Source organism: Hemitrygon akajei, chromosome 13 (assembly GCF_048418815.1).
Source record: "Hemitrygon akajei chromosome 13, sHemAka1.3, whole genome shotgun sequence".
Lineage (NCBI taxonomy): Eukaryota > Metazoa > Chordata > Chondrichthyes > Myliobatiformes > Dasyatidae > Hemitrygon > Hemitrygon akajei.
Window position 1 is genome coordinate 7,334,875 of NC_133136.1, and position 25,657 is coordinate 7,360,531.

General features: G+C 42.6%; 1 protein-coding gene across 1 annotated transcript in view; it reads left to right on the forward strand.

Moving 5' to 3' along the window:
- Nucleotides 1-25,657, forward strand: part of dcc (DCC netrin 1 receptor) — a 1,312,938-nt gene that overhangs the window by 449,975 nt on the left and 837,306 nt on the right. The gene's annotated exons all lie outside the window — the stretch shown is intronic.

Consider the following 25,657-nt stretch of genomic DNA (forward strand, 5'->3'; position numbering starts at 1 on the left):
CATAGGGAATTGAACCCTGATCAGTGATCGCTGTCACTGTAATGTGATTGCGTCAACTGTTACACCACCATCCCATCCCTCCAGTAAAAATGATGAAGTTTAAATTTCTCAGGAACATCATCATCATCATTATCATGTCCTGTCTTATGTGTCATGGGTGAGTGATCATCGTCTCACCACCATGATTGATCTTGGCAAATTTTTCACCAGAAGTGGTTTGCCATTGCCTTCTTCTGGGCAGTGTCTTTACAAGACAGGTGACCCCAGTCATTATTAATAATCTTCAGAGATTATCTGCCTGGCGTCAGTGGTCTCATAACTAGGATTTGTGATATGCACCAGCTGCTCATATGACCATCCACCACCTACTCCCATGGCTTCACATGACCCTGATCGAGTGGGGGAGTCAGGGGGAAGAGTAGCTAAGCAGGTGCTACACCTTGCCCAAGGGTAATCTGCAGGTTAGCAGGGGGAGGAAATGCCCTAAACTTCCTTTGACAGAGACGTATCTACATCCTGCCACCCGAGGGACATCAGCAGAAGACGGAAAAGCCTCTTTGTGTGGCATGTCATCTTGCACTGCCTTGGTTACAGTAGCTTTTGTAACAATTGTTTTGTGTTTTGAAACTATTGAGATGTATTAGTATCCAAGGTATTGCTTCTGTTGGTTTTGAATGTGCATCTAACTGCAATCATGGTGGTTTAAGTGGCAACACGGTAGCATAGTGATTAACATGACACTATTATCACAAGGTGGCGTGGTAGTCTAGCCCAACAGCCCTAGTGAGCAAAGTCCAATTCCAACACTGTCTATAAGGAGTTTCTATGTTCCCTCTGTGACTGTGTGGATTTCCAGGTTTCCTCCTACATTCCAAAGACATACGGGTTGCTTGGCACAGCTCAAATGCCACGACACAGCTATTGTTAGAATTTCAGATGGTGACAAGGAGGCATACAGGAGCGGGCAAGATTCGCTGGTTGAGTGGTGTCACAACAACAACCTTGCACTCAATGTCAGTCAGACCAAGGAATTGATTGTGGACTTTAGGAAGGGGAAGTTGAGGGAACACACACCAGGTCTCATTGAGGGATCAGAAGTAGAAAGGGTATTCATGGGTATCAATATCTCTGAAGATCTAGCCTGGGCCCAAAATATTGATGCAATTAAAAGAAGGCACAACAGCAGCCATATTTCATTAGGAATTTGAAGAAACTTGGTATGTCATCAAAAGTTCTCTTAAGTTTCTACAGATGTACCATGGAGAGCATTCTGATAGGTTGCATCACCGTCTGCAATGGAACGGCCACTGCACAGGATTGAATTAAGTTGTAAATAGCCAGCTCCATTGTAGGCACTAGCCTCCTCAGAATCGAAGATACCATCAAAAAGCAATGGCTCAAAGAGGCAGCATCCATCCCTAAGGACCCTCACCATAAAGGACATGCCCTCTTCTCATCAGGGACGAGGTATAGGAGCCCGAAGTCACACACTCGATGTTTCAGGAACAGCTTCTTCCCACTGCCATCAGATTCTGAATGGACGATGAACCCATGAACATCACCTCACTACTTTTTTGCTCTCTTTTTGTACTAACTTTTAAAGTTTTATTTATTTATTGAGATACAGCGTGGAGTAGACCCTTCTAGACCTTCAAGGTGCGCTGCCCTGCAGCCCACTGACTTAACCCTAGCCCCACCACAAGACAATTTTACAATGACCAATTCACATACTCACCAGCACGTCTTTGGACTGTGGGAAAAAACCAGAGCACCCGGAGGAAACCCTTACAAAATTGAACCCTGGGTCACCTGTACTGTAAAACATTGTGCTAGCCACTGCGCTCCCATGCCACCCAGGATATATATATATTTTTTTGATATTGTAATTTATTGTTTTTTTACATTTTGTATTGCAATGTACTGCTGTTGCAAAACATCAAATTTCATGACATATGCCAGTGATATTAAACCTGATTCTGATTCTACTGGACTAGTAGGTTGATTGGTCACCTGAGTGGAATTGGGCTTTAGAGCCAGTTACCATGTTGTATCTCTAAAAAATTCCACATGTATCCTCAACCGAAGTTGATGAAATCAGGAGCACTCTTGTATTTGCCTGCACTTTTGACTTTCCATAGTGACCTCTAAATGTTTATCTCGAGTCAGCAAGATTTTTATGAACTTTGTGCAAATGGACACAAGCAAAATGGATTCTTCCTTCCTGTAATTTTATTTGAAGTAATAAAGATTCATGCTTCCCACACACTCAATCTATGATTCAATAGAACGATTGAAAGAATCTAATGTATTAACTGTGGTCTTATTTGTGTTCTGTGCCCATGAACAAATAATGCAAACACAAAAGTCTGAGTCAGTGCACCATGCTGTTTCTCAACTCCAGAGAAGAATAGCAAATTTGCTACCAAAGGCAGCATTCCCAGTTGCCAATTATCAGATCAACTCTTCTCTGTTTGAGCAAGGACTGAGAGAAAACCATCCCAGCAAAGCTGCTTTTAACATCATGTAATCATAAGTAATTTTTCTCTCTCTTTTTTCCCCACCCCCTTCCCTCTTCAATTCCTTACTCTGGTGTCCCTCTTACTTCCCTTTCTCCTATGGTCACTCCCCTCATCTATTCTTCTCCAGCCCTTTACCTCCCTCACCAACTTGGCTTGCCATATCACCTTCTAGCTTGTCCTCCTTTCCCTCACCCCTCCTCTTTTATTCTGGCACCTTCCCCCTTCCTTTCCAGTGCTGAGGAAGAGTCTCGGCCCCAAAATGTTGACTGTTTATTAATGTTCATAGATGCTGCCTGACTTGCTGTGTTCCCCCAGAATTTTGTGTGGGTTGCATTGGAGTTCCAGCATCTGCAGAATCTCTTGTGTTCATCACCATGTCATTCTGTGTATGGAGACATTGTACTTTCAAGTCCATAAGACACAGGAGCATAATCAGGCCATTCAGCCCATTGAGTCTGCTCAGCCATTCAATCATGACTGATTTATTATCCCTTTTGACCTTCTCCTGCCTTCTCCTCATATCCCTTGACACCCTGACTAATCAAGAACTTGTCAACTTCTGCTTCAAATATACTCCATGCTTTGGACTCCACAACATTCTGTGGCAATGAATTCCATAGATTTGCCACCCTTTTGCTAAAGAAATTCCTCCTTCTCTCTGATCTAACAGGATGTCCTTGTATTCTGAGGCCTTGTGCTCTGGTCCTAGACTCTCACACGTCCTCTCTGCACCCACACTATCTCAGCTTTTCAATAATCTGTAGATGTCAATGAGAACCCCCCCCCCCCCATTCTTCTGAACACCAGCGAGTACAAGCCCAGAGCCATCAAATGCTCCTCAGATGTTAACCCATTCTGTCCTGGGATAATTCTCATGAACTTCCTCTGGACTCTCTCTAATATCTGCATATCCTTTCTTAAATATGGGGCTTAAAACTGCTCATGATACCCCAAATATGATCTGATCAATTCTTTATAAAGTCATCATCCAATCACAAACAGGAGTTGATAACATACAGTTAAAGTAGCTTTTACTCTTAGTAACCTCGCCATTTGCCTGTGGCCCGTGGGGGAGATTGTGGTAGAAGTGACGAATGAGTGGGAGGTCAGACACTGGCTACTGTCAGAGTCCAGGGCAGTTCTGGATCAATTTAAACCTATTAGCTTCATCTGACCTTACTGACCTGGATGGCAATGGTAAATAAAAGAAGAAAGCTTGTCTTTTTACCTTATTTTTAATTGATTTTCTCCAGTTAACAGTGACATTTTTGAATTTTGTTAATGATCACAATACCACTGAATTGTTTTCAAATGTCCCTTAATTACCTGAGTTGTCATAAGGTTATCAGAGCAGCCTTCACAATCCATGATTTGAGGCCTAGTTCACACTTGGGCCTCCACTATATTTGGCAGTGAAGCCTTGAGCTTCTTTAAACCTGCATGAATGCTCATGTGGCCATAGAGTTCAAATGTGAAATAGGTCTGGAAAAGTCTAGCTGAGTAAAAATTCTTTCTCCCTCTTGGATATTCATTTTTACCTGTAGAGTGGAATAAATAGTCAACGTTTCAGGCTGAGACCCTTCATCAGGACGAATTTTTTATCCGTTCCAGATTTAACTATCTCCCGCTTTCCCAGCCTCTTCAGAGCTTATCTTGCATCATCTCTCCAGGTTATCACCCAGCCCGGCTATTTCAGTCAGTAGAGCATGAGACTCTTAATATCTGGGTTGTGGGATCAAGCCTCACTTTGGGCGTACTTTTCTTGGGGTGCTACAGTGATGTAACAGTTAGCATGATGATATTACAGCTTGGGGCGTTGGAGTTAGGAGTTCAATTCCAGCGTCCTCTGTAAGCAAGTTTGTATGCTCTTACCCGTGTGTGTCTGCATTTCCTACAAGTGCTCTGGATTCCTCCCACAGTCCAAAATCGTAACGATTAGGGTGCTATGCAAGTGTAACAGTTAGCACGATGCTATCACAGCTTGGGGCGTTGGAGTTAGGAGTTGGATTTCAGCGTCCTCTGTAAGCAAGTTTGTATGTTCCTTCCTGTGACCGTGTGTGTTTCCTCCGGGTGCTCCCGTTTGCTCCCACAGAACAGTTAGTAAGTTAACAGGTCATTGCAAACCATCCCATGATTACCGGTAGATTAGGGTTAAATTGGTGTATTGCTAGGCAGTGCAGCTCTTTGGGCAGGAAGGGCCTGTTCTGCCTTATATCTCTAAATAAATAAGCAAAACTAGGAAACTAAACTGCTTTCTTAAAGCAAAGCACATGGCTGACAATATAAAATATGTCGCCACTGAAAGGAAATGAAAAAGAGTTTTATTAAGAAGGTTTTCGGGGGTGTTTGATTTTCCATTTGCTCTCACCAGCTGGAACAGAAAAATTCAAGGCCTGCTTATCAGCTACCGTTGATTGCCTAATCAGCAGTGTTGTCCATGTAACATCTGGCCATATAATAAAATCCTCATATCCCTGATACTAATTTCATTAAAGGGGCCTCAAGGACTGATAACTCTCCTTTTGGATTAAAACTGCCACAAAAAAAAATCATGAAAATCCTTTAACCTTGTCACTATGATTGGCATTCTGCAGACTTGCTGCTCTGGGTCTCAGAAGGATAATGGAAATGTTATTATAACATCCACAACAAATATCTCACTTTCCATTCAAAGTAGTCAGAGAATGCGTCAGCTCTAAGCCTTGTGTTGCAGTTGGTTTGACAAGTTCCAGATTAGTACTGGAACAGAATGCAATTTTTGAAAATAAATCTCTTTAAAGCTTCCATTTATCCTTCCTCATTCAGTGGCCACAATATTTTGGTGTTCAAGAATGAGCTGAATTAATGTTCTTTGAGTTTTCTTCCGGTGATTATTTTCATTGCGTGAGATAGGACTGAAGTAATCTGCTTAGTTCCTGAGGCCCTAGGCTCTAACTTGTGGCACCACTCATCTAGATTTTCAATCTCCCTGCTATATGCTGATTCATCACCACCTTTGATTCAGCCAACAGCAGTCAACAAACTTAAATATGACACTGGAGTTGTGCTTAACCTCACAATCATAAGTACGTTGCCAAAAACACTCACAAATTTTACATACGACCCAAGGAGAGCATTCTAACTGCCCGCATCACTGCCGGTGTGGAGGTGGGGGGTGGGGGGGGGGGGTGGAATAAAAAAAAAAGCCACAGCAATTTGCATACTTAGTCAGTCTATCAGGAGCACTGGCCTCCATAGTATCCAGGACATCTTCATGGAGCGATGCCTCAAAAAGGCAGGGTCCATCATTAAAGACCCCCCTCATGCAGGTCATGCCTTGTTCTCATTTCTGCCATCAAGGAGGAGATACAGGAGCTTGAAGGCACACACACAATGAATCAGGCACAACTTCTTGCCCTCTGCCGTCCAATTTCTGAATGGACATTGAAACCATGAACACCACCTCACTACTTTTTTTATTTCTGATTTTGCACTACTCATTTCATTTAACTATTATATCTGTATTTACTGTAATTCAGTTTCTTTTTATTATTATGTATTGCTTTGTACTGCTGCTGGAAAGACAACAAATTTCATGACATATGTTGATGATATTAAACCTGATTCTGATTCTGATTGTGATCAAGGGCATAGAGCAGAGGGCTAAGCACACAGCCCTGTGGTGGACCTGTGGCTGATGGAGATTGTGAAGGAGACATTGTTGCTAATTTGAACTGACTGAGGTCTGCAAGTGAGGAAATCAAGGATCCAATTCCACAAGGAAGTACTGAGGCCAAGGTCTTGAAGGTTATTGATTATTTATTTACTTATACCGCATGGAATGGTACCTTCTGGCCCACGAGCCACACTCTATTTGATAGCTCAATAGTCCAAAGGTTCAAAGGTTCAGAAGTACATTTAATGTCAGAGAAACGTATACAATATACATCCTGAAATGCTTTTTCTTCGCAACCATCCATGAAAACAGAGAAATTTCCCCAAAGAATGAATGACAGTTAAACGTGAGAACCCCAAAGTCCCCCCCAGTTCCCCTCCCTCCTGCATGAAAAATGGTAACAATCCACCAGCAAAAGAAAGCATCGGCACCCACCACCAAACACTCAAGCGTGCAGCAAAAGCAACAGCAAAGACACAGACTTGCAGTACTCAAAAGACTAAGCGTTTCACACGGTATTCGACATACCAAAGGCTCTCTCTCCCCCCAATAAGGGAGAAAGAGATGTCTTTGTTTCACAGCGAGAGGGGAGACATAACAAACAACTCGCTGGCTTGTTCCAATAGTTCCATTTAATATCAGAGAACGTATATTAGCCTAACATTAGCCTAATCACAGGACAATTACAAAGACCAATTAACCTACTAACCGGTCCATCTTTGGTCTATGGGAGGAAACTGGAGCATCTGGAGATGACTCATGCAGTTCACAGGGAGAACGTACAAGTTCATTCCAGGTGATGGTGAAATTGATCCCTGAACTCTGGAATGCCCCAATCTGTAACAGCATTGCCTCAATTCCTCCAATACCTGCTACAATGGTGTTTTGAGGGGAAGATGATTTTGAATGCCAAGTTGTTGTCAATGAACATGTTTGTTGTCCAGATGTTTCAGGATTGAGTGACAAGCCAATGAAATGGTATCTGCTGTGACAGTTGACAAATTGGAGCAGATCCCAGGCTTTCCTCGGGCAGGAGTTGATATGTTTGATCACAAAACAACCAAGATTTTCTAGGAAACTCACTTTCCCTCCAAAATGCAGCTCATTTGTCTTTATGCCACTCTACTTCCAAAGAGAGTTCTCCACCATGATCCTGATGACAGTTTACATACCACCAAAGGCAGATGTCAAGCTAGTACTTGAGTGTCATGATTAACAAACAAAAAATGGCCTACCCCAACACCTTTAACAACCTGGCTGGGGCTTCAACCAGGCTAGTTTGAAGAAATCTCTGCCCAGCTATCATGAGCTTTATTAGGAGTTTGAAGAGATTTGGCATGTCAACAAATACACTCAAAAACTTCTATAGTTGTACCGTGGAGAGCATTCTGACAGGCTGCATCACTGTCTGGTATGGAGGGGCTACTGCACAGGACCAAAAGAAGCTGCAGAAGGTTGTAAATTTAGTCGGCTCCATCTTGGGTACTGGCCTAAAAGTACCCAGGACATCTTTAGGGAGCGGTGTCTCAGAGAGGCAGCGTCCATTATTAAGGACCTCCAGCACCCAGGGCATGCCCTTTTCTTACTCTTACCATCAGTTTGGAGGTACAGAAGCCTGAAGACACACACTCAGCAATTCAGGAACAGCTTCTTCCCCTCTACCATCCAATTCCTAAATGGACATTGAGGCTTTGGGCGCTACCTCATTTAAAAAAATATACAGTATTTCTGTTTTTGCACGTTTTTAAAAATCTATTCAATATATGTAATTGATTTACTTGTTTATTTATTATTATTTTTAAACATTTTATTTATCATTTTTTTCCTCTGCTACATTATGTATTGCATTGAACTGCTACTGCTGAGTTAACAAATTTCACGTCACATGCCGGTGATAATAAACCTGATTCTGAATCTGATTCTGACATCACCTACAACATCAACAGACCCAACATACCCTACAATCACCAGGCTCCTGAACCAGTGTGGATGTTTTCATTCACCACGACACTGAAATGATTCCACAATCTACAGACTCACTGTCAAAGACTACAACTCATGTTCTCAGTAATTTATTTATTATTTGTGCAGTTTGTCTTCTTATGCACATTGGTTGTTTGTCAGTCTTTGTTTATGTATAGTTTGTCAAAAATTCTATTGTATTGTAAGAAAATGAATCTCAAGGGTAGTATATGGTGGCATTTACATTCTTTGATAATGAATTTACTTTGCAACACACACACACATAGAGTGCTGGAGGAACACAGCAGGTCAGGCAGTATCAATGGAAATTAATAAACAGTTGATATTTCAGGCTGAGATCCTTCTTCAGGACTGGAAAGGAAGGGGGAAGACCTCAGAATAAAAGGTGGTATGGGGAAGATGTTTAACTGGAAGATGATAGGTGAAGCCTGTTGAGTGGGAAAGATAAAGGGCTGGAAAGGAAGGAATCTGATAGGAGAGGGGAGTGAACCATTGGAGAAAGGGAAGGAGGAAGGGACCTAGGAGGAGGTGATAGGCAGGTGGGAAGAAGTAAGAGGTCAGAGTGGAGAATAGAAGAAGAGGGGAGGGGGAGGAATTTATTTTACTAGAAGTGGAAATTGATATTCATGCCATCAGACTGGAGGCTACCCAGATGGAATATAAGGTGATGCTCCTCTTCTCTGAAGGGGGCTTAATCTTGGTACAAGAGGAGCTATGGACCAACATACTGGAACAGGAGTGGGAATACTGAGTGAAAGGTTGCACAACCCTTTACAGTACAAGTGATCTGGGTTCAGTTCCCTCTGCTGTCTGTAAGAAATTTGTATGTTATCCCCCTGACCACGTGGGTTTCGTCTAGGTGCTCTTGTTTCCTCCCACAGTCCAAAGACAAATCAGTTGGTAGGTTAATTAGTCATTGTAAATTGTGCCGTGATTAGGCTAGGATTAAATCAAGGATGCTGGACATCACGGCTCGAAGTGTTGGGAGGGCCTACTTTGCACTGCTTCTCCATAAATAAATTATTTGGCCACTGGGGAGTTCTGTTTTTGGTGGATGGAGTTGGATGTGCTCAACGAAGCGGTTATTTAAATTTACTTTGACTTTGACTTGCTGGGCAGATTAAGGCTGTAAAGAGGGTTAGAAAGGTGTGATTTAGAAAGGCTGGAGAATTGATTTTTAATCATGGCCTCCTGCTCTCCAAAAGAATTTTTATTTGTTTAAGAGGATTTGGTATTTATTTATTTAGCGATACAGCACAGAACAGGCTCCTCAAGCCCTTCGAGCTGCCCCATCCAGAAAGCAGTGATTTAACCCTGGCCTCATCACAGGACCATTTACAATGACCAATTAGCCTACTAGCTGGTACATCTTTGGGTTATGGGAGGAAAGCCAAGCACCCGGAGGAGACACATGTACACATGGAAAGCAATGTATAAATGTGTTTACGGAGGACCCTGGAACTGAACTCCGAACTCCAATGCCCGAGGCTGTAAAAGGATCATGCTACCCTTATCGCTACCATGGCTCCCTGATAAACAGTGTCCAAAGTGGGGCTCAGACCTGGAGAAAACCACCGCGTTCACGGGGAGGACGTGAAAACTCCTTGCAGATGGCGTAGGAATTGAACTCTGAACTCTGTCATCCTGAGCAAAACAGTGGCACCCTGACTCTCAAAAGAGTCTAGCCAATTTCTACAGATGTACCGTGGAGAACATTCTCCCTGCATGCATCACTGTCTGGTGTGGAGGGGCCAATGCATAGGATTGCAAAAAGATGCAGAGGTTTGTAAACTTAGCCAGCTCCATCATGGGCACAACCCTTCCCAGCATCGAGGACATCTTCAAAAGGTGATGCTCCAAGAAGCTGGTATTGATTTCTAATTACCTTCCCCATCCAGGGCATGCTCCCTTCTCATTACTACCATTTGGGAGAAGGTACAAGAGCACAGTAGGGCTTTTCTCTTTGGAGAGAAGGAGGATGAGAAGTGACTTGGTGGAGATATACAGGATGATAAGAGACATAGATCGAGTACACAGCCAGTCCCATTTTCCTAAGGCAGACATGGTTAATACAAGGGAACATAATTTTGATACGTTGGGAGAACTTATAGGAGAAATGTCGGATGTGGATGCCTTACACAGGGAGTGGAGGGTGTATGGTAGAAGCAGATAGATACACAGAAACATAGAAAGCCTACTGCACAATACAGACCCTTTCATCCACAATGCTGCGCCGAACATGTCCTTACCTTAGAAATTATCTAAGGTTATCCATAGCCCTCCATTTTTCTGAGCTCCATGTACCTATCTGGGAGTCTCTTAAAAGACCCTATTGTATCCGCCTCCACCATCGTCACCAGCAGCCCATTCCACGAACTCACCACTCTCTGCGTAAAAAACTTACCCCTGATATCTCCTTTGTACTTACTTCCAAGCACCTTAAAACTGTGCCCTCTCATGCTAGCCATTTCAGTCCTGGGCAAAAGCCTCTGACTATCCACATGATCAATGCCTCTCATCATCTTATACACCTCTATCAGGTCACCTCTCATCCTCCGTCGCTCCAAGGAAAAAAGGCCGAGTTCACTCAAACTGTTCTTATAAGGCATGCTCCCTAATCCAGGCAACATCCTTGTAAATCTCCTCCGCACCCTTTCTATGGTTTCCACGTCCTTCCTGTAGTGAGGCAACCAGAACTCAGCACAGTACTCCAAGTGGGGTCTGACCAGGATCCTATATAGCTGCAACATTACCTCTTGGCTCCTAAACTCAATCCACTATTGATGAATGCTAATCCACCGTATGCCTTCTTAACCACAGAGTCAACCTGTGCAGCAGCTTTGAGTGTCCTATGGACTCAGACCCCAAGATCCCTCTGATCCTCCACACTGCCAAGAGTCTTACCATTAATACTATATTCTGTCATCATATTTGACCTGCCAAAATGAACCTCCTCACGCTTATCTGGGTTGAACTCCATCTGCCACTTCTCAGCCCAGTTTTGCATCCTATCAATGTCCCGCTGTAACCTCTGACAGCCTTCCACACTATCCACAACACCTTCAACCTTTGTGTCATCAGTAAACTTACTAACCCATCCCTCCACTTCTTCATCCAGGTCATTTATAAAAATCACGAAGAGTAAGGGTCCCAGAACAGATCCCTGAGGCACACCACTGGTCACTGACCTCCATGCAGAATATGACCCATCTACAACCATTCTTTGCCTTCTGTGGGCAAGCCAGTTCTGGATCCACAAAGCAATGTCTCCTTGGAACCCATGCCTCCTTACTTTCTCAGTAAGCCTTGCATAGGGTATCTTGTCAAATACCTTGCTGAAATCAATGTACACTACCTCTACTGCTCTACTTTCATGAATGTGTTTAGTCACATCCTCAAAAAATTTAATCAGGCTCGTAAGGCACGACCTGCCTTTCACAAAGCCATGCTGACTATTTCTAATCATATTATGCCTCTCCAAATGTTCATAAATTCTGCCTCACAGGATCTTCTCCATCAACTTACCAACTACTGAAGTAAGACTCACTCATTTATAATTTCCTGGGCTATCTCTACTCCCTTTCTTGAATAAAGGAACAATATCCGCAGCCCTCCAATCCTCTGGAACCTCTCCTGTCCCCATTGATGATGCAAAGTTCATCACCAGCGGCTCAGCAATCTCCTCCCTGGCTTCCCACAGTAGCCTGGGGTACATCTCGTCTGGTCCCGGTGACTTATCCAACTTGATGCTTTCCAAAAGCTTCAGCACATCCTCTTTCTTAATATCTACATGCTCAAGCTTTTCAATCCCTACAATCAACAAGATCCTTTTCCATAGTGAATACTGAAGCAAAATACTCATTAAGTGCCTCTGCTATCTCCTCCGGTTCCATACACACTTTTTCACTGTCACACTTGATTGGTCCTATTCTCCCACGTCTTATCCTCTTGCTCTTCACATACTTGTAGAATGCCTTGGGGTTTTCCTTAATCCTGCTCACCAAGTGTGGAGTGTGGGGTTTGGAGAACAAAAAACAGTTTATAGTGTGGGGTGTGAGGAACAAAACCAGTTTACAGTGAATGGTTTGTGAAACAAAAGCCAGTTTACAGTGTGGGGTGTGGGGATTGTGAAACAAAACCAGTTTACAGTGTGGGGTTTGTGAAGCAAAATCTAAATTTTGAGTGAAAATATTTTAAAATGTGGTTGAAACAATTCTGGAATCCTGGAATATTTCAAGAGCTGTTGATGGTACAATACCTTTTGAAGAATTATTTATAACTATTTTTATGGATCAGTGGACCCACTAAAATATCCTGCTGTTCCAGCTGATGTAATGATAGGACATCAAAAAAAAACACTGCAGAAGCTGGCAATCTGAAGCAAAGACAGATAATACTCAAAATTATTCATTTCAAAGTAAATAATCTTCTTCTGAAAAATGTAAGTTAATGAGATCTGAGCTTTCAGAAGAATGACGGGAACCGTGGATGATAATCCGGCTCTTCAAGCGCAACCACTTATTTAATCCTAGCAGAATCATGGGGCAATTTACAATGACTAATTAACTGACCAACATGTATGTCTTGGACTGTGTGAGGAAAATAGAGCACCCAGAGGAAACGCACACAACTTCAGGGAGAACTTACAAAGTTCTTGTAGACAACAGCAAGAATTAAACCCGGGTCACTGGTACTGTAAAGCATCGTGCTGCCCACTATGCTACCACGTGGCCCCAAATGGGATGATGTGATGTTTTGTTCTATCAGATAGTTTACAGAGTGGGGTTTGTGGAATAAAACCAGTTTACAGTTTGGGGTGTGAGGAACAATACCAGTTTACAGTGTGGGTGGAGATTCTTGGAATATTTCAAGAAGTGTTGATGGTACAGTATCTTTTGAATAATTATTAATAACTATTTTTGGGCCACTGGACCAACTAAAATATCCTGCTGTTCCAGATACTGTAATGATTGGACATCAAAGAAACTCTGCACAAGCTGGCAATCTGAAGTAAACACAGATAATACTGAAGATGATTTCATTTCAAAATAAATAATTGTTTTTTGAAAGACGTGGGTCAATGAGATCTGAGCTTTCAGAAGCATGACGGGAACCCTGGCTGACAATCCTGGATGAACAAAGGGGTAGTGCGATGGACTAATACTGTCTTATATCTTGCAGCACTTGATAGATGCGCTGCCTCAGATCAGAGTGATCAGAGGAAAATATTGACAAGAGGATCTTTGATTGTTCATGGTAGAGCCAATAGCAGTCAATAGAGGTGAATAGCTAAAAAAAAGCTTTAGAGGATCAAAAAGATAAGAAAGGACATCATGACTGTTTTGTTTTCAGGAACTTGAGTCATAGAAAACTACAGCAAAAAAAAGGGCCTTCAGCCCATCTAGTCTGTGCCAAACTATCCCTTCCTACCCTTCCATACACTTCCCATCCATGCACCTATCCAACTTTCTTAAACATTGAAATTGAGCTTTCATGCACAACCTATACTGGCAGCTCATTCCACACTGTCATCACCCTCTGAGTGAAGAAGTTTCCCCTCGTGTTCCCCTTAAATTTTTCACTTTTCACCCTTAATCCATGACCTATAGTTGTAGCCCAACCAACCTCGGTGGAAAAATCCTGCTTGCATTTACCCTTTCTGTGCCCCTCATAGGTTTGTATATCTCTAACAAATTTCCCTCAATCTTCCACATTCCAGGGAATAAAGTTCTACCTGTGTTCTGTACTCTTTCAACCTTACTTACATGTTTCCTGTAGCTAGGTGACCAAAACAGTGCACAATTACTCCAATTTTGGGCTCAACAATGTCTTATACAGTTTCAACATAACATCCCAACTCCTGTACTCAATACTTTGATCTATGAAGATCAATGTTCCTAAAGATTTCTTTATGATTTGATCTACTTGTGATGCCACTTTCAATGAATTATGGACTTGTATTGTCAGTTCCCTATGCCAATACCAGAGAACAGCATTTAAGATGATTAGAGGAAAGTACAAGGGAGATGTCAGAGATAGGGATTTGTACTCAGAGTTGTTGAGTGGATGGAACACTCTGGTAGGGATGGTGGTCGAGGCAGATACATTGGAGGCATTCATGAGACATCAATGATAGAAAAATGGAGGGCTATGCACTGTGTAAGAGGGAGGAGTTGGATTGATTACAGGAGTGCCACATCCACCATGGGTAAAGCCTTGCCTACCCTACATGATCCCCACTACCCAGGTCATGCTGTCTTCCTGCTGCTGCCATCAGGAAGAAGGTACAGGAGCCTCAGGACTCACATCACCAGGTTCAGGAACAGTTATTACCCCTCAGACATCAGGCTGCTGAACCAGAGAGGACAAGTTCACTCAACTTTACTTGCCCCATCACTGAAACATTCCCATAAACTATGGATACACTTCAGTGACTCTCTATTTCATGTTCTTGATACTTATCGCTTATTTCAGAATCAGAAGCAGGTTTAGTATCACTGCTATATGTCATGTTATTTGTTAACTTAGCAGCAGCAGTACAATGCAATACATGATAAAAATATATAACAAATGAATTACAGTACATTGAATAGTTGAGCTATAAAGAGTAGTGCAATAAACAGAAATAAAAACAAGTGAGGTAGTGTTCATGGGTTCAATGTCCATTTAGAAATCGAATGGCAGAGGGGAAGAAACTGTTCCTGAATCATTGAGAGTGTGCTTTCAGGCTTCTGTACCTCCTCCATGATGGTAACAATGAGAAGGGGGCATTTCCTGGGTAATGGGGGTCCTAAATGATGGAATATGTACACGATGCTGGAAGAACTCAGCAGGTCTGGCAGCATCTGTGAGAAAAGAGTAGCCAACGTTTCGGGCCAAGACCCTTCATCAGGAATGGGGGGGGGGGGAAGAGAGGGCTGAAGCCCAGTAATAGAGATAGGGGAGGGGAAAGGGCTAGAGGCGCCAGACAGAGAACCAATCAGAGGAAGGATAAAGGGGGGAGGGGATAAGCATGAAAGAACTGTAGAGATAAAGGAGCAGAAAGTTGAAAGGGGAGAGAGGCAGAGAGGGACCTAGGATAGGGGAAGGGGGAGGGAATTACTGGAAATTGGAGAATTCAATGTTCATACCAATGTTCATACTACTGCCATGATGAGGCCAAACTCAGGTTGGAGGAGCAACACCTCATCTACCGTCTGGGTAGCCTCCAGCCTGGTGGTATGAACATTGAGTTCTCCAATTTCCGGTAATTCCCTCCCCCTCCCCCCATTCTTTATTGCTATATATTTATATCTGCATTTGCACTGATTGTCGCCCATTGATCCTGTTTACAGTTACTGTTCTATAGATTTGCTAAGTAGGCTGCAGACAAAGAATCTCTGGGTTGTGTGTCTGTTGATGAGGCCAACCGCTGTTGTGTCCATCAGTGAACTTGATGATTCAGTTTGAACTGGATCTAGCCGTGCGTTAGCAAAGTGAACAGCAGCGGGCTGAGCACGCAACCCTGGGGAGTGCCCTTGCACAGCCTGATGGAGCTGGAGCTATTTCTGAAATCGCGTAAGTCCAGGATCCAGTCACAGAGAGAGGAGTCGAGGCCCAACGAGGACAGTTTACCCACCAGTTTCGGAGGTATGGCTGTATGAGCACAGTGCCGAAGTCAATCAGCAGCATCCTGGCATTTGAGGCACCATTTTCCAGGTGGGTCAGGGTGGACTGAAAGCTGAGAGAGGAGGGGGAAGTAGACATCATCTGAAGGAAGGACTGCTGGAGGAAGAAACATAAAATAATCCAATTGTAGGAATTGAGGTTTAACTTAATTCCTATGTAGATTCAAAACTTGGAGCCATCAATCATTTTAGACTTGTTTCCAGTTACTTTTCTCTGGTCTGGTGACATGTATTGTAAAAGACAATGTTGGGCCCAAGGAAGGCAAACCTGGGAATCAACAAGCCAGCAAACAACTGCTCATGTGCAGTGGAATAAATTTCCCCAGGCTTGAATATATTTTACGATAATTAAATGTCACTGAGAAGTGTTACAGAATAGACCTTACAGGAAATGTGAATACAGCATATTCTTTGCAAAACTTTTATTAGATAAGTGGTATTTTAAATAATTGTTCCTTTATCTTTAGAAGATAGAGTGGATAGAATTATAGAACACTGCAGCATGGAATCAGGCCCTTCAGTCCATCTAGTTTGTGCCAAACCAGTAATCTGCGTAGTCCCATCGACCTACATGTGGACCACAGACCTCCATAGCCCTCTCATCCTGTCCAAATATCGCTCAAGCATTGAGATACCTTGCATCCACCATGTGTCGGCACCTCGTTCCACACTCTCACCACCCTCTGAGTGAAGTTCCCCTCATGTTCCCCTTAAACATTTCACCCTTCACTATTCACCCATAACCTCTGGTTGTAGTCTCTCCCAATCTCAGTGGAAAGAAGCCTGCTTGCATTTACCTTGACTGTACCCCTGATAATTTTGTATCATTTGTTCATTATGTGCCATGTCATATGATGTGGGCGATAATGGTCTTTCCGTGACCATAACTGTTCTTGGCATTTTTTTCTACAGAAGTGGTTTGGCATCGCCTTCTTCTGGGCAGTGTCTTTACAAGACGGGTGACCCCAGCCATTATCAATACTCTTTAGAGACTGTCTGCCTGGCATCAGTGGTCGCATCACCAGGACTTGTGATATGCATCATACAACCATCCACCACTTGCTCCCATGCTTCACGTGACCCTGATCATGGGGAGTCTAAGCAGGTGCTGCTTCTTGCTCAAGGGCAACCTGCAGGCTAGCAAAGGAGTGCTTTACATCTCCTTTGGCAGAGAGATATCTCCACCCTCGCCACCCAGATTTTGTATGCCTCTATCAAATCTCCTCTTAATCTTCTACCTTCCAGGAAATAAAGTCCTAACCTATGCAATCTTTCCCTAAAACTCAGGTCTTCAAGTCCTGGCAACATCCTTGTAAAATTTCTCTGCACTCTTTCAATCTTATTTATAACTTTCCTATGGTGAGGTGTAAATAAGATTGAAATAGTGCAGAGGAAATTTAGCCAGAGACTTTCTTGTAGGGTGAAAATGTATAATATGAGGAGGTATATGCTTAAGGTGACTGGAAGAAGGAAGGATCCATGTTTAGTTCTAGTCGCCTCATTATGGGGCGCCATGGTAGCATAATGGTTGGCTCAATGGTTTACAGTGCCAGTGACCCAGATTCAATGTCTGTAAGGAGTTTGTATGTTCTCCCTGCATGGGTTTCCTCTGGGTGCTCCGGTTTCCTCCCACAATCCAAAGACGCACCGGTTGGACCATTGTAAATTGTCCCGTGATTAGGCTAGGATTAAATCAGGGGATTTGCTGGGTGGTGTGGCTTAAAGGGCTATAAGGGCCTATTCCACGTGGTAGATCAATAAATAAATAAATAAAATCCTGGGTAGTTCACACATGGAATATTGCGTTTGGTTCTAGGAAGAGTATGGAAGCTTTAGAGAGGGTGCAGAGGAGATTTACCAGGATACTTCCTGGATTATGAGGGTATGTTGAGCAAGCTAGGGATTTTCTCTTTGGAGAGAAGGAGAACAAGAAGTCCACAAGATGATATGAGGCATAGACTTTTCCCCGAGGCAGAAATGGCTAATACAAATAGGATAATGTCGGAGGAAACTATACAGGGAGAGTCAGAGGTAAGACTTTTACACAGAGAGTGGTGGGAGTGTGGAACCACTTTGCCTCTACTCACTGGACTTTAGAAGAACCAAGTGTCGGAGGGGTTATCTCAGTGAAACCTGTTGAATATTGAAAGGCCTAGGTAGCATGCATGTGACAAGGATATTTCCTATCATGGGTGAGCCTAGTACCAGAGGGCACAGCTTCAGAATACAATGGCGTCCCTTTAGAACAGAGATGAGAAGGAATTTTGTTAGCCAGAGGGTGACAAATCCATGGAATTCCTTGCTGTGGAAGCCAAGACATTGAGTATATTTAAAGCAGATGTTGATAAGTTCTTGATTAGTGTGTCAAAGGTTATGGGGAGAAAGCAGGAAAATGGAGTTGAGGGGTGGGGATAATAAATCAGCCATGATGGAATGGCAGAGTGGAGTTGATGGGCAGAATGGTATAACTCTGTTCCTATGTCCTATGGTCTCATGCTGTCACAGCACAGATGGAACAGGAGGTTTATAAAACAGTGCAGTTTCTCTGGTAGAGAATTCTAAGCAATGTCAACATCTCAAAGTCAAAGTTCAAAGTCATTATTTTTATCAAAGTCTGTATATACCACCATGTACTATCTTGAGATTCATTTTCTTGAAGTCAAAATAGAGAAGTAGAATAGAATTAATGAGAGCCAAAGACTGACAGACAACCCATTTGCAAAAGAAGACAAGTTATGCAGATATATTAAAAAAGTACTAAGAACATGAGTTGTAGGGTTCTTGAAAGTGAGTCTGTAGGTTGTGAAATCAGTTCAGAGTTGAAGTGAGTGAAGTTATGGTGCAGGAGCCTGGTAGTTAAAGTGTAATAACTGTTCCTGAACCTGGTGGTGTGGGACCTAAGGCTCTTTTACCTCCTGCCCAATGGATATAGTGAGGAAAATGCATGGGTTGGGTGGTGGGGGTACTTGATGATGGATGCCTGATGGGTTACAAGACCATAAGATATAGGAGCAGAAGTGGGCCATTTGGCCCATTGAATCTGCTCTGCCATTCAATCATGGGCTGATCCAATTCTTCCAGTCATCCCCACTCCCTTTGATGCCCTGGCTAATCAAGAATATTATAGGGTAAAAAAGTGTATATGTTCATAATATAAATAGGTTATAGGGTAATACACTTACCCCATTGGGAGCAAGTATGAAAATAATTACTTCAATCAATTATTTAAATATAATATTAGTGATTGTCTCCAAGTCCACCGCATCGTTGTGATTAAAGTAAATGCTTAATCACAATATGGGGTGTGAAGGCATTGGTTTACTCAGATTAATTCCATTTTATAGCAGTACATGAAGATTTTCCCTCCTCCTTCAGGACATGATGTATAATCTGTCCTAACCATGTCAATACTTTAATGAAAACTAATTTCACTTCCATACATGTACTCCTGCCTCTGGGTAAAATTTGACATGTGACCAACCCCATTTATGCTGAGCATTTTAAGAGGTAATTCAAACACTTTATAAACCTACATTAAGGATTCATGTTCAGATTGCCCCCAGTTGCTTATAGACCTAGTGTTATTGCCAAAAGGAAGCCAGCAGTGTCCCAATGCTTCATGTAATGATGTGGATCTTGTAATGATATTGCCTGTTTGAAATTCAGTTAGTAATCAATCTTTATTGATCAGCGCTTCTTTAGTTTTGATTACCTCTTTTTCTTCACTACGGGAGTTCTGAAAGCCTACAAGCTGGAAAGTGGGTCAGTTTTGGGACCGTTACTTTTCACATTGTTTGTCAATGACTTGGATAATGGAATTAATGGCTTTGTGGCAAAGTTGGCAGATGATATGAAAATAGGTGGAAGGATGCTCCTTGTATGTTAACCCTTTCATTCCCTGAATCAACCTTGTGAACTTCCTCTGGACTCTCTCCAATGACTATACATCCTTTCTGAGATATGAGGCCCAAAACTGTTGACTATACTCCAAGTACAGCATGTTTAGTGTCTTATAAAACCTCAGCATTATCTCCTTGCTTTTATATTCTATTCCCCTTGAAATAAATGCCAACATTGCATTTGTCCTCTTCACCAGAGACTCAACCTGTAAATTAACCTTATGGGAGTCTGACCTGAGGATTCCAAAGTCCCCCTGCACCTCTGACGTTTGATCCTTCTCTCCATTAGATAATAGTCCACACTATTGTTCTTTTTACCAAAATGCATTATCATACAATTCCCAATACTTTTTTCCATCGGCCACTTTTTTTGCCCATTCTTCCAATTTGTCTAAGCCCTGCTGCAATCACATTGCTTCCTCAGCACTAACTCCCTCCTCCTTCCACCTATTTTCATATCATCTGCCAACTTTGTCACAAAGCCATCAATTCCATTATCCAAGTCATTAACAAACAGTGTGAAAAGTAACGGTTCCAAAACTGACCCCTGAAGAGCACCACTAGTTACTGGCTTCCAAATGAACCACTTCACAGTTTTTTGGATTGAACTCCATCTGCCACTCATCAGCCCAGCTCTGCATCTGGTCAGTATCCCAATACAAACTTCAATAACCCTCCAGACTATCCACATCTCCACCAGCTTTCTCTCCAAAGATGCTGCTTGACTAGGACTCACTGAGTTCCATCAGCGCTTTGTGTCTGCTTACTTCACCTCATGGCCCACACAGTTTTATTCCCCCTAGATGCTCAAGGCAAGGTGCAGAGATCAGTGTTAATGTCCTGGAACCTTCAGGGCAGGTCTGGAGGGCTGGCAATTTTACTCAGAGCAGTTTTCTGAGGCTCATCAGGAAATTTGATCTTGGTGTTCCTGGGGATTCCCTTTGAATTAAATAAAACTTATGGTTTATCTACTTAACTGCTGCAAGGTCTATTATAATCTTAGAATACAAATACTGTTACTGTTTAATGCCCACTATTGTCACCCTGGCCGTTTCTGAGCTTGCTGCAAAGTGAAAATTGGAAAGCTTTTCCACCTTCAAAGATTAATCAATGATCAACTTTATTCACTGTATACATTTACATGTATCAGCAATTTGCAAATAACTTCATCTGTGAGTCTGTAGGGGTCACCAACTATATCCAGTACTCCCGATGCAGCCTCCTGTATATTGGTGAGACCCGACATAGATATGGAGACCCCTTTGAGAGAACCTATGCTCCAAAAGCCACAAAAAGCAAAGTCTCCCGGTGGCCATCCATTTCAATTCTACTTCCCATTCTCATTCCAACATGCCAATCCATGGCCTCCTCTACTGCCACGATGAGGCCACACACAGGTTGCAGGAGCAAAACCTTATATTCTGTCTGGACAGGATCTAACCTGATGGCATGAACATCAATTTCTTAAACTGGCAGTAATTTCCCCCCCTTCACCTTTTGCCATTTTTGTTTCCCTCCCACATGTTCCCCTCTTACCTGCCCATCACCTCCCTCTGGTGCTCCTCCCAGTTCCCTTTATTCCATGGTCTTCTGTCCTTTCCTGTCAGATTTCCCCTTCTCAAGCCCTTAATCTCTTTCACTAATCAACTTCCCAGTTCTTTACTTCACCCCTCTCCCTCTCTTTTGGTTTCACCTATCACCTACTACCTTGTACTTCTTCCTCTCCTGCCCTTTTTATTCTTGCATCACCCCCTTCCTTTCCAGCCCAGAGGAAGGGTCTCGGCCCAAAGTGTTGACTGTTTATAGATGCTGCCTGGCCTGCTGAACTCCTCCAGCATTTTGTGTGTGTTGCTTTAGATTTCCAGCATCTGTAGAACTTGTTAGTTATGTTAGGAATTTGCTGTTGGTCAGGGTGTGACATGGAACAAAAAACAACGTTCAACAATTATAAAGTATAAAGAATTACACTCAGTGATAACTTCAAAGTTCAAAATAAAGTTTATTATCAAAGTACATATACAACCCTGAGATTCATTTTCTTGTTGGCATACTCCATAAATCTGTAGAATAACAACCATTACAGAACCTATGAAAGACCGTCCAACGAGGGTGTTCAATTAGAGTGCAGAAAACAACAAACTACACATATACAAAAAGAAGAAATAATAATAATAATAATAATAAATAATTAAATAAGCAATAAATATTGAGAACATGAGATGAAGAGCCCTTAAAAGTGTGTCCATAGGTTATGGGAATGTTTCAATGATGGGGCAAGTGATGTTGAGTGGAATTATCCCCTCTGGTTCAAGATCCTGATGATTGTGGGATAGTAAGTGTTCCTGGACCTGGTGGTGTGAGTGCTGAGTCTCCTGTACCTTCTTCCTGATGGCAACAGCGAGAAGAGAGTTTGTCCTGGATGGTGGGGGTCTTTGATGACGGGTGCTGCTTTTATATGACAGTGTTTCTTGTAGATGTGCCCAATGGTTAGGAGGGCTTTACCTGTGATGGACTAGGCCATATCCACTACCTTATTCAGTACAGAGCGTATGTTAATGGTCTTCTGCTGCTGTAGGCCATCCACTTCACGGTTAGACATGTTGTGCATTCAGAGATGCTCTTCTGCACAGCACTGTGGTAATGTGTGGTTAGTTGAGATAACGTCACCTTCCTGTCAGCTTGAACCAGTCTGGCCATTCTCCTCTGACCTCTCTCATTAACAAGGCATTTTTGCCCACAAAACTGCCACTCACTGGATCTGTGGAGAAATTAAAACCTAGTTAATGGTGTAGGTGGGTGACCTTGGATCAGAACTGGCCAGTTATACATGAACAGGTTATCTGACCTGGTGAGTCTTCAGCATTTCATGTTTCCTTACCAGTTGATACTATTTCCCTGTCTAAAGATAAAGATCAGCTTCATCTGTCACTTGTACTGTACATATAAACATTGAAAACCACCACAGTCCGAGGATAGTAAGTGTCACTGCTTTTCTGGTGCCCACAACTTACTAACCCTGATGCATATGTGGGAAGAAACTGGAGCACCCAGAGGAAACCCACGTGGTCACAGGTACAACGTATAAACTCTTACAGTGGCGGGGATTGAACCCTGATGCTGTAACGATGTTACACTAACCCCTATGCTACCATGCCGTCCCCAGTCGGCCACAGGTTGACTGAGCTGAATCCCCTAATTCTGCTCTTATGCCCCATCTCAGGGTGTAAATGGTTAATAGGAGGGGCATAATTTTAAGGTGATTGGAGGAAGCTATAGGGGCATGTCTTAGGTAAGGTTTTTACATAGAGAGTGGTGGGTCCATGGACTGCACTGCCGGGTGGGGGGGGGGTTGAGATATTAGGGGTCTGGTATGACGGTGGGGGCTACTGCACAGGATTGAAGTAATTTGCAAAGAGTGGTAAAATGAGTCAGCTCCATTGTATCCAGGACAACAAATTTCACAACAAATGCTGGTGATATTAAATCTGGTTTAAGAAATTCTTAGGTAAGTACATGGATAAACAAAAAATGTAGGGCCATGTGAGAGGGAAGGATTAAACTGAGCTTGGAGTAGGTTATAAGTTTGGCACAATGTTGTGGGCCAAAGGGCCTGTACAGTGCTGTAAGGTTGTACGTTTTATGAAACAAATGAAATGCATTCAATCGCTTCGTTAGGAAATATTCTGCAATTTCTTATCAGCATTAGTTTATTACTTGTCACATGGACCGTTTTGTCATGATTTTGGATTCTGATGAGCCGTGTACAAAGACAGATTCACTGAGCAAATGTGAAACACATCGTGCATAATAGATGCCAGCCCCTGCCATACTGACTTGCATTTCAGGAGTAAGAAACCTGCCAAATCACAGAAGCAGCCGGTTGTGGAAGGTAATGCTGTTTATCAAGCATAGTATATAAAATGCAAAGAGTAATGGACACGGCCCAGACCACCACGAGTAAAGCCCTCCTCACTACTGAGCGCATCTACAAGGAGAGCGTCGTGGTAAACTAACATCCATCATCAGGGACCCCCACCATCCAGGCCATGCTCTCTTCTCCCTGCTACCATCAGGATGGAGGTACAGGAGCCTCAGGATCCAAACACCACCAGGTTCAGGAACAGGTATCACCCCTCAAACATCAGGCTTCTGAACCAGAGGGGATAAAATCATTCTCCCCACCACCTATGGATTCACTTTCAAGGACTCTTCATCTCATGTTCTCTATTGTTTTGCTTATTGATTTACTGTTACTATATATAATCATTCTTACTGTTTTTCTCTTTTTGTGCTTGCACAGTCTTTTGCACACTATTTGTCCAGCCATCCATTTATTTATTTGTTTGTTTATTTATTTATTAAGATGCAGCATGAAACAGGCCTTTCCGGCCCTTTGAGCCATACCACCCAGCAATCCCCAGTTTTAGTCACAGGACAAGTTACAGTGACCAATTAACCTACCAACTGATACATCTTTGGACTGTTGTCACAGGGAGAGCATACAAAGACAGTGGCAGAAATCCTGCTGGATGCAGCCTTTTGTTGATCCTGTAGTGTTTCTTGCTGTAGATGTCCACAAGAAAAAGAATCTCAGGTCTATATCTGGTGTATGGTGTATGTATATGGTATAGAGATGTACTTTGATAATGAATTTACTTTGAACTTTGGACTTTGTACTTGGGTAAACTGAAATTGCACTAGGTCATTCTGCTCTCTGTTTTATTTAATAAATTAGCTTTTTTTTCTACCTGATCACTCTTCTATTGGGAAAAGTAATCACCTGCTTGTTGTAGTCTGACTCAGACTATTTCACGGTGATGGGTGCTGTTACATATGGGTGTGGGGTGAAGGAATGACAGTGGATGGTAGGATTAAATCAGTTCACCTGGTCATGTTTGCTGTGATACACACTGGGCAACCTACAGTACAGTGGCAATGAACTGGTCCTGAATGTGCCCAGGAAAAGCAGTTTCATGAGAGAAAGTCCTTCCTACATAGGAGACCCAATCACTTCACTGCACAATCAATCAGCCACGCGTGCACTTACCACATTCTTACTATTGATACGTATCAGTCCAGGTACTTAAACCTTTGTGACCAAGGAGGCTGTATTATTGCACATCCAAATCTCATCTTTACTACTGGTTGTCGAGGGCTTGAGTGAAATATGCTTTGGGATGTAATAGGGCATAGATTGAGCAAAGGCCATTAACACAGGGAGCTACACAGGTGCACAATGAGTTGATTTGAAAAGGCAGAGGGGGAACTTGGAAAATGACCCAGACTAATAGTAGACTCATCATATTCAGTATCCAGACACAGTGACAAACCAATTTAAAAAGCCCATAGAATTCTGGATTACAGCCAGAACAGTTGAGTTCTGGTCCTCAGTGTAACATCTTGACAATCCAATATTCAGACTGTATTTAAGCCTCAGCACATAATGCCAATGAAATTGCCATTTTCTTCAAAGGAATAAAAATGTATCACTCATCTTGCAATAAGTGGGACATTAGTGCATAAAAATGCATTTAAGAACAAAGCCAATTGTTTGTCCAATAGGGAGCTGTAACTTTTGGTGACCATGTCGGGCGCCAACTGTGATAGTATTGGGTTTGTGGACCATGCAGTTCTAAACTCAAGCGAAGAATTTAAGACCTATAGGTATAAATAGCCACTAAAGGGAAAAAATACTGTAACTACCCAGTCTTCAAAGATTAGTTTACTTCCCTGTTCATTCTCCATGGCAAGCTTAGCTGCCAACACCCACTATTCATATGCCAGGTGCCCTCTTCTTATCAGAGAGAAGATACTTCCAGTTAACAAAGTAGTTTGAAACACAGTTCATTTATTTTCAGTGATACATGTTTAAATCCACACGATACTCTTAAAAGACATTTTTAAATTCGCAGAGGAGTGCTTGCTTTTTTGAGA